This window comes from Anomalospiza imberbis, chromosome 2 (assembly GCF_031753505.1).
Source record: "Anomalospiza imberbis isolate Cuckoo-Finch-1a 21T00152 chromosome 2, ASM3175350v1, whole genome shotgun sequence".
In the NCBI taxonomy this organism is placed as follows: Eukaryota; Metazoa; Chordata; class Aves; order Passeriformes; family Viduidae; genus Anomalospiza; species Anomalospiza imberbis.
In genome coordinates, this window is record NC_089682.1 from 56,170,093 (window position 1) to 56,185,306 (window position 15,214).

A 15,214-nucleotide genomic window follows, 5' to 3' on the forward strand; every position below is an offset into this window, starting at 1 on the left:
GTGAGCATAAAAAGCTGGAGCATGGGATATATTTAAGCTAAAAACCAAAACCAGTCCATCCTGCTTAACTAATCCTTGCTGTAACCTTCTGCCCAGACTTTGCCTGGGACTGGGAGCCTGGGGCAGGCACTGGGCAGGCAGGAGCCCTGCCAAAGGCTCTTCCTGGCCTTGTCTCCCTGCCCTCCCGGGGGCTTTCCAAGTTGCACTTTGTTTCACTTTCTCTTTCTGCTGTGCAGGGCTGTGCTGGGAGGCTTGCAACATCCTCTATCAGTTATTTACACTATTTGCATGGAAATCATAACAAAATATATATTCTTTTTAATATTAGGATTAATTTAAAAAAAATACTACTAAAGCTGTGCTGGTGTTGCATTAAAGTAGTTGGTGATACTCTTTTAAATGCCCTTTCTAATGCTGGTGTTGCATTAAAGTAGTTGGTGATACTCTTTTAAATGCCCTTTCTAAATACTTTTAGAGGCAAATTGCATTAACCTCTCAGCTGCAGCTTCCCTGTTTACACACAGCAAAAGGCACTGCCAGCCTGAACCTGCCGGGTCAGGAGCAGAAGGGCGACCCCTGCAGCTCCCACCACCCTGATCCCCTGGCACCTGCAGCCTCCAGCTGACTTGATTTGACAGTGGTTCCCTGGTGGGGAAGAGCTGCCTGGAGTCTTTGGTCATGGTGTGAGTGCTTCCCTGACAGGTGCTTGCTTCTTTGGTACCTATTCTAGGGTAATTAATAATAGAGAGCTCCTGTGCAACCCAAATTTAGACACTCTTTGGAAATCCAGGAAAAAATATTCTGGGAAGAGTTTGTGGTTTTTTTCCTTCTACCCACTACAGCAGATGTTTGAGGTCTCAAATCAGTATGGGGGGTTGCCACTGTGCCCTGCTTGGTCCCCACTCTGGTTGCAACCTCCAGGTTTGGCAGCTCTACCACTTCCCTGGGAAGCCTGTCCCAATGCACGACAAAACGCTAATAAATGTTTTGGTGCATTTTTTTTTCTCTTTCCCCATAACTTTCAAGTTTCAGCACACTACTAGCAGAAACTTGATGAATCTTCATGATAAAAAGATTCCCAAAATTTAAAGGGCTTTGCTGGCTTTTGGTCTTAGGTTTGGCTACTCCAGCAAGTCACTTGGAATTTTATAAAATTGTCATTCTACAACAGAATGAAAGAAATAGATTATATATTGTTACAAGGTCTGAGGGTCTGTCCCTGCCAGGGTTCTCGCAGGCTTTATTCTCTCTGCCAAGGCTTCTGGGTGCAGGACCTGTGGCCAGGAGCCTTAAACCTCAGCCTTCAAAGTTAAGGGGAATTTCTAAAAGGGAAGGTGTGTGCTCCATGTCTTACCCAGCCAGGGTGAGAGAGAGCACAGGGAGAGGGGTACAGGTCCTGCCCCCTGCCCCAGAACCCTGTGCCTCACTCCTTCTGTGTCCCCTGGGGTGCTGCAAGTAATAGGAGCTGCACGAGGTGGTGACAAGTCCCCAGCATTCCGGGTATTTGATCCAAGGAAATCACCAGTCAGCCAGGAAATGTCAAGATTACGTCACATGCATAATCTTTTAAAGCCCTGAAAAGGAGCTTGTTAAAATCTGTGTCTCTGCAGTGTGATCCCAGTTCCTTTCATTTTGCTTTGCTCTTCCACTTTACGGGAAATCCTCCTCCTACATATCATTTTACTTTTCCCTCCCTTTGACTTACAGCACTGTTGTTTGCCATGGCCTTGCCACTCACTGGGGCTGGAGGAGCAAGTCCTCACTTTGCTGGGCCCCCAAAGGGAAGATGTTGTGATGCCCAGGGCCAGTGGAGATACAGCTACAGCCCACCTTATCTGTACTGGGAAAGAAGGGAGAGGAGTGGGAGTGGAGCTGCCATCCCTTCCCCCTGTGTTTGCTCGTGTTCCGGGTGGGCGCTCTGGGCAGCCCAACAGCGCTGCAGGGAGGTGCCAAAACTTCACAGAGCAAAACTGCACCTCGTTATTCCACTGATCCTGCAAAACTATTAAGGAGCATCCAGCAGAGTATATGACACACACATGTTTAATTTCTTTTACAGTTTCTGTTTTGATATATGCTCAATGTGTTTTTATAAAACAAAGATTTATTGGAACCTGGAATTTTATGACTTTAAGGTTTGCTTGAGTCCAGATTGTGAGTTTCTCCTTTTGGAAGAGGAGAAGGTTTAAAAGAGCCCATCTGCCTGTGGCACTTATGAAACCCAAGGCCAAGGATGACACCTTTCCCCGTAACTTCTACTATAATGTCAAACAAAAATTTACCATCAAATATTATGCCTTCCATATGCAATGCCCTGCTGTAGATTTAGATCACAGCAATTGTGTTGGGCTTCTCTCTTTCAAGTTTTTATCTGTGCCATAAGGAAGTCAGGACTCAGTGTAGGGTCCAAGGAAGAGCAGCAAGGCAGGAAAAACCCAAACCATACATAATTAATGACAATGTGCCTTCACTTGTGCTCTTGATTTTTCTTGTAAAAGCACAGCAATGCCCTTGCTGCCTGCAAGGCTGAGGAAAGCAGTGTATTTTTAAAACACAGTGCCAGTGTCAGACAGCTCCAAGTGCTCTGGTAGGAAACAACCAGCATCCAAGGAAGCAGAGCCTGAGTCCAGCTCTCCGGTTACCACGACATAAGTAAACAAACAAGTTTATCACAAGTAATGAGGGCATTGTGCCAGTTTCAGTTAAAATAATGAAATAAATAAAAAAGAAATCAACCCCAAACCAACAAATCATTACAGCATGAGGAAAGTCCTGAATGAAATTGATTGTTCGTGCCAACACCAGAAATATATCTTGTCATAAACTCGGGCCTCCACATCTGCTTCAGCACCAGCGAGTTCTTTATAAACAGCCTCTTTAATTTTATCTAACAGCCTGTTAGCAGACATGGAGTCCAAAAATACATCTCCTTTTCTTCCTCGCACTATCCTGAGCTTGGCAGGGCACCAAACATGAGGTTCAGCTTGTAATTCAAAAAAGCCCTTCTTTAAGCATTGACAGAGCTTGATTTAATAAAAATCCTGTCCAGCTTCCTCCGGGCAGCCCTAATGGGATGCAGAGTCCTTCTGCAGCGCTTCTCAGGGGCTGCTCCAGACCTGCTGTGTGTTGGCCAGTGAGATTTTTTTGTGGTGAAACAATATTGCTCTGCGGTGGAGTTGGGGAACCGGCTGGTGTTCTCCAGAATGTCTCCCCTGAGGGGTGCACAGCTTCACTTTCAGCTATGCCATCCTCTGAAAATGGAAGTGAGCAGGCAGCACCATAAAAACAGAGCAGAGCCACAGCATGGGATGTCCTGGTGCCCCTGGTAACCCCAGGGATGCTCCAGTGCCTCTGGTACCCAGCCCCCCTCTCACTGGCCTTGCCTTCCCCAGGGGAAGGAGAGAAAAGCATCAAAGACCCTAAAGTGACTTCCAACCCCCGAATTCTCCTGGGGGAAGATCTGTCCATCGTATCCCCAGTGTGGCACTGCCAAGCACTTGTAGGTGCTCCTGAAGGAAAGATTGGGCATTCAATGAAATAGAGGGGGTGTTGCACTGGGGCTGGTTCCCAGAGGGTAGCCCCGACACTAGAGGCAACCACCTTCACACTTCCTGATGCTGGTGTTCCCAAGCACAACACTGATTTTCTGGCTGCTGATTGCCTGGGAAAGCTGGGAGGGACATTGGCTGACTTTTAATGCCAGGACAAGAGTGGCTGACGTCACCTTAGAAGATGAAACACATTCCTGCTGTGAGGACTGCACCAAATTACAGGCCCAGATTTCCCAAGAAATTAGTGTGAGAAACACTGTACAACACCACATTCACTGTAACACAGGAACTCATTAGCTGAATAGATGAAAATGTTAATAATTATCTCATTTGACAAACCAAGGTATGTATTTCAAGCCTCAAATTTTGCTGTGCTAAAGAAATATTAATGGCCTGCCATGTCATGATCTCCAGGGGAAAAGGATGTTTTGTAGTTTCTCCTGATGGCTCAGTTGTCTATTTAAATTACTTGGAAACTACACCAGCAGCAAACATAACCACTGCTGTTGTGAGGTGTGGTTAACAATAAGTAGATTTTATTTAGCATTACATCAAAGGATGAAATGGAGTGAAATAAAGGAAAGGTAAGTTGCTTGAGTGGTCAGCGAGCCAGATCCCAGTGCCAAGACATGGAGGAGGATCAACAGAAATCCTGCAGAGCCCATCCCGTCACTTGGTCATGCTGACAGAGGCAAATAAATGAACAGCACAGATATCAACAAAAAGGGAACTACTACATTTGGCAAAGGATGCTGCAGGTCTGTAGTGAGGGAGGGGCTCTGTTGGCTGGTGTGGGGGATGCTGGTGGCACCCTGGGGTTTTTCATCACCTCCTGGGAGGGATTTTCTGACTGGTCCTTGTGGTTGTGCCAGGGAGGCTTGAGAGCCTTGTGCTGCTCGGCTGCCAATTCTCAGCAGCACCTGACCCAACAATAGGGAGGGATCCGGGATTAGCTGGGGAGCTTGTGGTTACTCCAGTCAGGTGCCAAATTTCACTTTACAAAGAGCACAAGCATTCATCCAGTGGTACCTTACTGATCTGAGCATGGCTGATGTCTTTCAGCTGAATTTCAGCTGAATTTCAGCTGAATATTAAAGAGAAACAGATCGAAGGCAGATGATTGAACAGGAAAAGTGGGTTTAGCTACCCAGCTGTGAGCTGCAGTGCCCTAATACTTCCCCTTATGTGCTACAACAGGGTGTAATTCAATCCTAAATTACTGAAAATCTTGATGTTTTGTAAATCACATATCAGAAGGCATTTTATTTATACAAGCATCTACTCATTAGCGGTATCAAAATACTGGCAAAACTGTGCACACTCTGCAGGAGTTCTTGTCAGAGCTACATTTCACAGCTCAGATAGCCCCAGCTGAGAAGTACACATAGGTCTTCCTGGCATCTCATTTTTTGTCCAGTCCTGTGACTGGTGGGGTCAAATGGAAAAGCCACTTCTGAGTGGAGAGGCCTAGAGGGATATGGTGGGCAGGGGAGCACGATGTGGGCAAGCACAGCATTTCTACTCAGGTGGTGGCTCTGCCATCTTTAGAGACTTCCCAAAGCTGGCTTGATGGATCTCTAGGAAACCAAATCCCTCTCCAAAGTCCCTTCAGCCTTGCTACTCTCCCTGGAGCTTGCAGGTAGTGACAGTCAGGCTCCAAGCATTCTGTGCCGGTTGCTCCTAAAAGCTTCTAAAATCTTTCTCCCAGTGAAGGCTGGAGGAGCTGATGCTGCAGTAGGAAGGAGGAGAAGTAGAAGGCTTGAAAGGGTCACACCAAGGCTGCAATTTCCAAATAAGTGTGAAGGAATTGGATGCCTTAACACCCTCCAACTTTAACATTCAGTCTTGGCTGTTAATGGAGTGTGCCATAAAACTGCATTTTCTTTACCTGTTCAAGAAGAATTAGGGGGAGAGACCTCTTAATGTTAAGCAAGAGAAAACATTTTGGCTGTGAAGGCTGTTCTTCCACACAGGAAAGTTACTGGCAGAAAATGACAGCTTGTGGACAAACAGAGTCAGAGTGGCTGCAACAGCAAAGAAGTGGAGGAAGGGAAAAAACCTCAGATGAAAATGAGACCATAAATAGAGAAATAGCCACTCTGAGGTGTCCATATATTTCATGGACTCACTTCCCTCCTTTTCTAGCATTTTGCTGAGCACTATAGCAATATTCAAGCCATTTTTACATTAAGAAGTCTTTCAGCTTTTCTGCCTGAAAAAATAGTCATCACTTGTAAATTGAAGGCATCACTCTCTTATCTGGTCTGCAGCCAGAAGGGCTGGAAGCAATAGAAGAAGTGTGAACTTTCTCCTTCATCTCAGAGAACATTAACTTCAAAGCCAAGCCATAAACTTTCAGATGTAATGACTATTTGTCCAAAAGAGAAACACATCAGCTTGATCAATGAGTGAAAGGTATAAAACACAGAGGTTACATTTGCTAAACACTTGGGAAAAATGTGTGGTTATGCTTGGGTGTGTGTGGGGGGGGGAGTTATTACTGAGTTATTAGGGCAGGCAGGCCTAAGGGGCAGTGTGAGGATTGTTGTGGGTGTTTGTAGGTCCAGCACAGAGTGGTTTCTGTCCTAGAGGAGCCTGAGCTGCCATGTCAGAGTGTGCTCCAGCACACCCTTGAGTGCAGACCTTCATGACTGAGTGGGGATCGTCGCTGTGTTGGTAGTCACACTACTGTGCTTTTCCAATAAACCGTGGGAGAAAACATCTCTCCTTTCAGCTGCTCAAACAAAGCATTCAGGACCACCAGCACTTCATCCTGTGTCCTTGCTCCAGCTGTGTGAATGCTGACTGGAGAAAAACCCCCTGTGTGTGCACTGCCTTGTCCCTGAGCATCGCTGAGCTCCAGGGCACAGGGTCCAGCAGTGCTAACACAGCCAGGCAGGTGCGCTCAGAGATTTCAGACACCTTTGGTAAGGCTCCCCACATCCTTCTTCCTATTTTTTAAACATGCTTTTCATTTTTCTGATGAAAGCCCCATGGAAATAGAGAGTAACAATGGTTTTTTGTTTCCATGGCTTGCATATGAGAAATTTAGAGGGACAAAAATTTATTATATTATGAGACTTTTTTTCTGAGGACAACCATTGCCCTTCCTGATAACAACCCTTCTCCCCTCACTCATTAGGGCTTCCAGGAGGCGTATGGACTCCATCCTCTCCCTGGGCAGTGGGTGTGTGATCCTTGTGCATGGTACACGGTGCTCAGAGACGGCACTTTGTAGTGTTAATCAACTCTTAGCTGGAAGTGTTTTTAGATGGAGTAATTGGGAGGACTTGCTGCTGGGCACCAGCTCTGCTTGCCAGGGCTCCAGGGCTGGGGAATGAGGTCCATACCTATGTGATTCCTGTCTGATGATGGAGAGAAGGAAGTGCCGGAGTATGAAGAGGAATTTTGAAAGGTCTGTAACATCTTCTGCCAACATATTTTTTAGATCAGCGCTGCATGAACAAGTGAGAGCCCGGAAGAGCTGTGTCATCCTTGAGGATAGCTGGGCTTGCTGGGGGGCAGCTCCATTTGGGAGGCAGAGGGTTGCTGCCACAGCTGGGGGGAAGAAGAGATGTAGGTGGGGTTTCTGGCTCCACAGGCTTCAACAGCATCCTGCTTTCTCCCTGTGCTGTGCTTGCCCGTTCCCTAACTCTTCTGTGAGGTGCCAAAATGCCTCTATAGGGAACCAGAGAGCAAACCTGAGCCCTTCTTGCTCACCATACATTTTTGTGTCCCCAAATCCCTGTAAGAGTGAATGGAGCTGGTGGGGTCTACTCAGGTTCCTCACTAAAAGGTGGTGTTGGGAGGAGATGGTGGCTCAGCTCTTGAACTTTCTACCTACCCATAGATGTGCCCTGGCTTCCAGAAGGTGAGTTATCCTCTCCAGGCTGTCCCCTCTACCCTCCTGAATTCCAAACTGAGCTCCTCCCAGCATCCTGGGGAACACGCCATGAGATGCTGGAGCTGGGGGTGTTGGTGGAGGTTGAGATGACATTCTGGAAATATAAAGAACAACTGCATGCTGAATCCATCTGGTCACCCTCCTGCTCGTGGCATATCACCTGCCCACCTTGGTCCCAGTGGAGACTCCAGAGATAAGGGCAGGTAATAAGTGAGTAGAGGTGGGGCAAGAGGAGCAACAGGAGGGCAGTTAGGTCATTGGTTTTAAGGTGCAGCTGGCTTTACCCAGATAAAACCAGCGCAATGCCCGCAGGCTCCGCATTCAGCAGATCCCCAAAGGTATTGGTGAAGCAGTGCTCAGCCTCCCTTGCAACACCTCTGCTTGAGGGAGCTACACCTGTCCTTTGTAGGTATGTTGTGTATTTAGGTCTGGTCTTTGCAAAGGGATTCACTGTAGCAATCCCTTTTACATGCCTGGAGTCCCATTTTCTACCTTCACTGGATCATGTCCTGGGCTTCAAAGCACATGGGGAGCAGTGACCTGTTTTATTGCATGGTCATAAAGCAGTGGCCCTTCTCTGTTCCTGAATATGAATAATAAGTAGTATGTATGAATAATAAACAGTAGTGATATTATTATATTTTTACATGGAGGCCTGTCAGAGGCTGTTTTTGAGTATGAGACATGAGATTTAGCCTGAGAAAAAGGAAACAGAAAACAAGAATCCTGACAGTTTTCTACCTGGCTGTGCAGCTGTGCTGAGAGAGGTGCCCTGCAGATCAAAGGGAACCCGCTCCCGTTCTCCCCAGGTGCTACAATGTTTCCCCTATTAGAGCAGATATTGGATATCAGGCAGCAGTGCTATGAGCAGCACAAATGTGCACTTTGCTCTCCAGAGGTTATGGCAGCCAGAAGGATGCCAGATTAGATTTAGGAAAGCACATATGGATGTATTGCCTTCTTCAGCCTTGCACCATTCCTTAAAATCCTCCGCTGCTCTGAAGGAAGACAGAAAGCACAGCTGTGGACAATCACAGCTGTAGAAGCATAATTGCAATTGCTGTCTCAGAGCTGCTTAGTGCTTCTGATAATCCTCGGGACCTGCAGTGAGTCACTACTGGATGAAGAGAGAGCACTTTGGGGCAGGGCTACAGCACAGGGACAACTCCACAGAAGGACTGAGAAAAAAACACCTCTAGTTTAAACTTCACTGAGGGGAAAGATGCTCTGAGGCAGCACCAGCACAAGATCAGACTGAAGCCCAGACTTCCCACTTTGGGATTCCAGGTGCTTGGAGAGTGTCTCTGACACCAAGTTCTATACCATGTCTTCCCCTGAAGGCTGAGATGCCACCATAGCTCATCTCTCAACCCAGATGCTAACCAGAACTACAGCCCCAGTCCACTGGCAGTGAATCCCACCAGTTCACCTCGCATGTTCACAGGGGTGTTTAGCTTCTGGGGAGGTAAACAGGAAGGTGACAGGAATGAAGTCTCATTTCAATGTTGGGATCTCCTCCTTTCTTTCAGTGCTTCAGCAAAACCTCCCTCTAAGCCCCATACACTGTGTAACAGATGGCACATCTGTTTCTATTTCCAGGGTGATCTCACTAATCACTTTTTAAGAATCCAGCATCCAGGGTTAATCAACACGAGCTGAATTACAGTAAAGGTTCCTACAGCAGTGAAAAAATCCTGTGCAACTCCCTTTCCTCAAGTTATCCTCTTGGATAGTAGGGTTTATCCTCTGCCTGAAATCTGCCCAAATCCTCATGATCCCTGCAAACCCAAGGCCTCTTTCCAAAGAGCTTCTGCCTCTCGGGGCCTTTGTCTATTTAACTAGGCAGATCTTCCAATAGTTGATTTTCTGTCTGGCAGTCAAACTAAAAGCTAAAAAAGCATGATACAGGTCAACCCCAAGACCCTCATGGGAATGGAAAGGGAGATTCCCAAGGAAACTTCGTCCTCAGCCACGAGGCCTATGAAGAGAAGCTATCACCCACTGCAATCCACTGCCTACAGCACAGCTTCAGAGCACTCAGGATGCAAGTTCAAACCCCTTCTGTTTCTCATACAGAAAATATTTTTTAAAAGCTTTCCTGGAAGCAATATCACACCCAGTGTGCCAAGCAGCACCAGAGGCACATGGAGATGGAGCACAGAGAGGCAGGAGACTGGCTGTGCCTACACTGCTCAGCACAAAGGCCAGGGCAGAGTGGCACCCCTGGGCTCACAGGCACTGTGCCTAGAGCTTGCTTCCCAAGGAGAACATTTACCTCGGAAACAGCTACTTGGAGTGATCCAAACCAAAGCCTCAGAGTTAGCAGAGAGCCCAGCAGACAATGAGCACAAATCCAGGTCTGGAGTCCAACTCTTCTTCGCTGGTGATGTAGCTATGCCTGTCACATGTGTCTACAATGCCAGAAACAACTCCCCACTTGACTATGGGTCCTTGTCCTTGATTGTTCCAGTGTTGTTGGTCAGCACACACCTATGCTGTCCTCTGGACTGGGACAAGCAGCTCCCTCCAGCCACCAAGCAGTGCTGCTCTGGGCATGGATACTCCTGGGACAACTTGCAAGAACCACACGAACAAGCTCTGTCTCATTTCCCTCAGGATGTTCCTACAGCATGGTCCCACCAGCCTTTCCATCCTCCAGCTCTCCTGAATGCTCTCATGCCTCAGTCCAGGCCATGCTAGACACCCTATGGAATTCAGCGCTGGTGAGCTATAGCATCATCTTCCTGGGCATTTTATGCTGGGATAAAAAAACCACCAAACTTACAAAAATGCTTGTTTGCTCTTAGGCCCATAGGCACAACACGCATGGCCAAGCTAAGCTGGAGTCAAGTGCCATGCTATGCTGTCAAATTCAGCCTCTTTTTTTTTGTTTGTTGGTCCTGAGCAGCCAATGCTGCTCTGAAACAATTGCTCTTGTCCACTACCTACCAGATCCCAGGCCTGCTCTTTGGGGCAGGCAGTTTAGTCCTGCTGGTATTCCTGCTCCATCTGGTCCAATAAGCAGTGTAAATAATTCTACTCTGAGCAAGAGGATTAGGAGAGCCCCGTTGCAGGCTGTCCTGTGGTTTGGCCACGCTCTGAAGACACAGCATGTTGGGTAAATCCTTGCTCCAGCTGAGGTTTCCTTTTGAGATCAGCTTCAAAAAAAAAAAAAAAAAAAAAAAAAAAAAAAAAAAAAAAAAAAAGTTAAAATAACCTCAAACCAACAAAGCAACAAAGCAAGGCATTTTTATGTTTCTAATTTTTGGGGCTAATTCAGATGAATGGTTACACACCAGTTGGCAGATAGCTTTGGTCAACCAGAAACAGTGTTTTTCGGTGAGTAAGCTGTTCTTCATACATCATTGCCTCTACTTGTACCCCTTTCCCACTGCCACAGGAGAGGGAAGGGATACTGCAGATACTGCAATACTGCTTCATGTATGATCCTTGCTGCCCCGGCTCTAATGTAGCCACCAGACGGTCTCACCCTCTGCCTGCTCTTCTGCTTGGAGACATTAAGGGCCTTCAGCAGTTACCACCTCTCACTCTGGGCAGCTTCTTCCTCAGCTGCACCTCTCCCACTGCTGTCAGAATGGTCATGGCAAGTCTGTCAAGACTTGCTCACTTAATTTCCATATTGAGGATTTTTAGGTACTATCATTGGTGTTTCTATGTCCTCCTTTCAGGACACACATCTTTATGAGCCCATCAGGTTATGCCATCTGCTGTTAGAATGTAAATACCTTCTTAGGGACAGGTACATGCACAACAATGGTAATGTTTGTCACCAGGACATGGCAGTGGGGCTCCACAGTTGGAGTAGAATGTCCACAAGTCACAGCATCATGGAATGGCTTGAGTTGGAAGGGATCTTAAAGATCATTTACTTCCAATCCCCCACCATGGGCATGGATGCCAGCCACTAGATCAGGCTGCTCATAGACCTGGGGTGTCCTCTGAGGACAAACCACTTGGCCCTGATCTTTTGCCACCTCCATCACCATTCGCACCAGCATCTCCCAGAACCCACTGGAGCCACAACGGCCTAGTCAAAGGGTGGCTGGGGTGCTTGTAGGGTGAGCACAGCCAATGGGGCAGCCACTTGTTTGTGGGGGTGCTTCTTTTAAAGCTGATTTATTTCAGTAGGACTTTTACAGAGGGTAGCTGGCAGTGGTGGCCAACAGACATGGCAGTGTCCAGGCTCTGGTTAGAGACTGACAAGGAAACTCTGGGGCTGGCAGCAGGCTCCTGGAACCCTTTGGGAACCACCTGGTTAACCCTGATTTGGCTGACCTTGCTCAAGTAGAGGTCTTGGCCTAGGTGATCTCCAGAGGTGCCTTTCAACCTCAGCCTTTCAGTATGACTTATTTAAACCTCTGACATAAAGCATAGATTGGATATTCAGGTGTATATATTCAAGTATTCCATAAATTCTCAACTCAGTACAGGAAATTTGGCTTTCAAGTCCAACAGCACACTGAACCTTTACCAGGCTGTAAGGCCAGAGTTTCATGAGAGTTTTAACAACCTAACAAACCAGGGAAGTACAAAACATGCCATGCAAGTCAGATGTTTCTATGCAACAACCATATGATCCAAAGTTTCTCAAACAAAACCATTTGCTGTCAAGACAGAGTGGAGCCAAATCAGTGTGATTCAAGGTTTTAGAGTCAATTTTGCAAAATGTCAGAAGGAGTTACTTAGTGCCACCCAGTGTTGGCAGCTAGAAAAAGGGAGGTTAAATATGGTTACAACTGGGTGTAGCCCAGTGAAACAGGAAAAAAAAAAAAAACAGCTCTTGCTTTCTGTATCAGTGGTGAGTAATGTCACAGAAGCTGGGTAGCACCAGCATTCAGGGATAGGTGTCCCAGAGCTGAAATTAAGTTGACCCATCTTGTTAAAAACAAAAAAACAAACAAAAAACCTCTACTTTTTATATTCACTTTTCAAAGTAGGTGATCAGTTTGAGATGCAGATGGTCTCTTTTGTGACAAAAGAGACCATCTTGTCACAAGACTCACTCCCCTAGTCTGACATCTGTCTAGTGAGAAAGTTGCAGTGACTTTTCTGGTCAGATGTTCAGGAATTTAGATGAGACACAACTATATAAAATGTGTATCTTTCCTAGAATAAATAGAATACAGTTAAACACAACTCTTTTTCCTCTTCCTGCCTTTGCCTCAGGTGCTGCATATGACCTGTCTTTTCCTTGAAGCCTTTAAAATTACACAGGATCTCATGTATATCAGGCACAGAAATAGTCTCCCAATTATGATCTTTGGATGGCTGAAGAATTGCATGTCTGCTTTTGCCCTTCAATGGAGTGTAGAAAATCACAGAATGGTTTGGGTTGGGAGGAGCTTTAAAGACCATCCAGTTCCAAGTCTTCTGCCATGAGGAGGGACACCTTCTACTAGATCAGATTGCTTGAAGTTCCATCCAACCTTCCCTGGAACACTTCCACATAAAGTTAGACTGTCATGGTCCCGTGTAACAGATGTGGAAAGTGAGATCTGAGCAAGCAGTTCCATCCTCATCACAACCCCATCCCAGGAGAGCTTAGGCCTGGCCAAGATGGGATGGAGGAGATCTGGAGCCAAGAACTAAAGCGGGAAAGAGAGGAAGGGGAAAACAAGGCCCAACGATGCCCCAAAACCACCAGTTGCTGGCAGGGTGAGGGCATCCCAGCATTGTGGCTTCACCTGTAGTGGCAGAGAAACCTTCCTTCTGCCATTTTGGGCTCCTTCACTCTGCTCTGAAGTATTCTCACTGCCCAGAGGGAAAATTAAGACAACAGAGGTTTGAGTGGTTCTCTGCTAGTTCTTTATTTTATCCCTAGAACATGAGGGCCAAGGGCAGACTGACACAGGAGTTTATCTCAGATTGATACAACAAAACAGTAACAGTGAAGTGAAGGGTGGCTGCTCTCTGAAACAACCTCACTTCCATGAGTTGCCACGCTGGTGATCCATGCTTTGGGGTATGAGGACAGGCATTTTTACGCTTTTCTCCTAGTCATGCAGCCATCTATCTCCCAGTCACACAGCCTATCCCTTGGATTTGTGCTTGCTGACAAGTCTTTCTCACTTACCTTGCAGTGACTGCTGGGAAACAGGCCAGGCAGTATGGCCACAGGTCACGAGCCAAAAACTCTTCTTCTGGGGCCAACACACTCGGGGTGGTTTTTCCTTTTCTCACCAGACCCATGACACTCCTGGAGAACCTGGGTGCTGGGCTAGCTCTGCTGGCTTTTGTTGGAAGACCTCCACAATCACTAATTGCATCTGCATTTCTCACTAGGGCTCTACATGTCCTAAGTGCTCTCCATGCTCTCCATAGCTTTGAGAAACTCAATCTTCCTCCCACAGAGCTCACAGTTTAAAACCCAAGGTGGGAAATCACTAATTCCTGTGATGGCTGCTCAGCCATTGCCTCAGGAATTCATCAAAAAGATAATTTTCTCTAAGAGGGCTACAGGACACAGTGTGCACAGAAAAAGTCGGTAGAGGAAGGAAATTAGACAAATACAGCATTCTTGAAAAAACAAAAAGAATAGAAAAATAGTATCTATGTGTGTCCCTTCAGTTAGGAAGGTGTACAAAGTAACTTCACAATGAGAAACAGTGCCCGCTCCAGAGGTTTTACAGTCCCAGCAATCAGAATGAAATAGCAGGAAGGGGAAAGGCAGAAGCAGGAGACCTGTGCTTCCCTGCCTTACACGGAGCAACTGTGCTCAGTTTGCAGGTCCAAGGCATTTTTAAGCCTATAAATAAACTGGGGACGTTAATGAAGCCATTAATCTCCGCTGGCCGCCGTCCCAGCTATTTTCAGTGGCGAGGTTACCTTGCCTCTCCCAGCAGAAGTAGGTCTCGAGGGGAGGGTCGGGCGAGCAGCAGGGACGGATGCCGTGTGCCCGGGGCCACCGCCCTGGGCGGGAGGACACTGCCACCGTCCTTGGCAGCCCACCAGGAGGAGGTGTCCCAAGCGCCAGCCCTCCTGGCTCCCAGCCTGCAGGGAAACACACAAAAACAGACGTCAGATAACAAACAACGAGAAAAAGCAGAATGCTGCCGGCTGCAGAGGGAGGCTGGTGACCGCTCCTGCCTGCAGCCCTTACGGCAGAAATGCCTTCTTCATCTCCTACAAGGAGACACGCACGATGGAGACCCCCTGCTCCTCCTGGAGCTGCTGGGAGCCTGCTGCCCCAGCCCTGCCTTTCCAAGGACAGAAAGTGGCAGAGCTCGGAGCTACAGAGTAGAGGGGGAGCCTGGGAGGGGCAGGCCAGGGCACCCCAGCATACTGATCTGGGGCAGGGAATGGCTGGGCTGCAGGTCCCTGCGGAGAACAAGCTCTGCCCTGAGACAGCTTCCTGCCCCTCACACCAACAGTCAGTGCTTCCCTCACAGGCAGAGGGGGAGAAAAGCTCCCTTTCTTCTCCACCCAGGAGGAGCAGGAATGTCATGCACTTGGATGGTAAAAGCTGCTTTTTCTCCTTCCTGCTGTGAGGCCAGAAGCCCCAGGACAGCATCTGCTTGGGAAAAGAGCAGCCCAGCACTTGCCCTCCGCGCTCACGTGGCACCCAGAGCTGGTTTGCCTGTGGGCAGTGTAGCCCTGAGGTTCATCTTACAAAGGTACCTCTTACAAATGCTTGCCTTATCTTACAAAGTATACCATGCTTTTGTTTATTTTACTACTTCTTTCACAATATGCCAGGAAGAAATGTATTCCTAGTAGTAAATGAGGTTCACACTCACTG

At 47.4% G+C, this 15,214-nt stretch overlaps 1 long non-coding RNA gene across 1 annotated transcript in view; it reads right to left on the bottom strand.

The window, feature by feature from the left end:
* Nucleotides 1–4,070: 4,070 nt before the first annotated feature.
* The window catches only part of LOC137468939 (uncharacterized), a 67,678-nt gene continuing 56,534 nt past the window's right edge, over nucleotides 4,071–15,214 (bottom strand). Inside the window, exons 3-4 of the long non-coding RNA XR_010996265.1 lie at nucleotides 14,302–14,466; nucleotides 4,071–5,280 (exon numbers count right to left, since the gene is read on the bottom strand). This is a non-coding gene — a long non-coding RNA (uncharacterized lncRNA). The remainder of the gene's footprint in view (nucleotides 5,281–14,301; nucleotides 14,467–15,214) is intronic.